The following is a 1,308-nucleotide window of genomic DNA, read 5'->3' as shown; positions in this document are numbered from 1 at the left end:
TTTAGAACAGCGTACTATGTTGCAAAGAGTGAACTACCACTGGCAAAATTTAGCAGTCTTTGCAAACTTCAAAAAGCAAATGGCCTAGATCTTGGTTCCACTTGTCTCTTACCCGTGACTTCAGTGCAAATTTCAAATTCAGGATCTGACACAGACTGATTGATGTCCTACACAGTTCTTACAAGTTTATAGAAATTTCTCTTCAATTAGAACCAAGTATTTGAGTTGATGATTGTAATTTTTATACAATGTTGTAATTTGTGTTTCAACAATTTTTTGATTGTTTTGTTTCCGTTACAATATTATACATTAAAGTATAATATTGTAAAGGAAACAAAACAGGAAACAAAACGTCAATCAAAAAATTGCTCGCTTTTTTATTCGGGCTACTTAAATTTATTTTGGGCTACCAAAAACTGAAGAGTCCCTGCCCGAAGGGCTACCAGGGATTTTGAAATTTTGCGAGCCCTGAACGTGCATCACTAAAGGAGAGAAAACTTTAATACAAGCCAGGTCTGTGGAGTGGAGCGGGGGCTTATCATAAGTGAAGGACAAGTGGTTGTTTTTCTCAATCAGTAGAATTCATATTGTCAGTATTTGTTGTAAATGCTGCCTTTTATGAATGCATTTAAAATGTGTTGTGGGATTGTGTAGTGTGGCTGTTACCGTGGGTTCTCCCACCTAACTCGCTTGGAATGAAAATAAAGGAAAACGCTGGCTGTGGGGATACGTTGGATAACGACAGTCATGCCACTGAGTTAAATCGGATTGCGCAAAATCCGTGCAGCAGTGAGATATGAGGCGAGACCATAATCCACCAGTCCAGCCACAAGGAGGCAAAAAAGGCAAGGCAATGTATGCAGCTACCGAGGAGCACCGCAACCTCCTGCAGGCCCGCTTACAAACTACCACCACAAGTCGACAAACAGCGGCTGTAAGGAAAAGCTGATCGCTTACAGGTTTGTTTGGGTTTTGTTTTTTACAACAACTCGGGGTACATACCGTGCTTTATATGTGTGGAATCCGTTTGTTCTGATGTGCTCAAATGAATCCTCACGAAGAACTTCTTGCAATCTACAGCTTTGCTAACGGAAAGGAAACGCTAACCACGTGACCCACCGCAACGTGTTCCGTTTCAGTGGTCTGCCTTCAAAATAAAAGGACGAAGGGAAACGACAACTTTCAAGATAATCTTAATTCCACTAACGCAATCCATTCATCATCCATCATCATCATCATCATCTTATTATTATTATTATTATTATTATTATTATTATTATTATTATTATTATTATTATTATTAGGAAT

Source organism: Pundamilia nyererei, unplaced genomic scaffold, assembly GCF_000239375.1.
Source record: "Pundamilia nyererei isolate P.nyererei 1_Seehausen unplaced genomic scaffold, PunNye1.0 scaffold00427, whole genome shotgun sequence".
Lineage (NCBI taxonomy): Eukaryota > Metazoa > Chordata > Actinopteri > Cichliformes > Cichlidae > Pundamilia > Pundamilia nyererei.
This window is presented reverse-complemented; position numbering follows the sequence as displayed.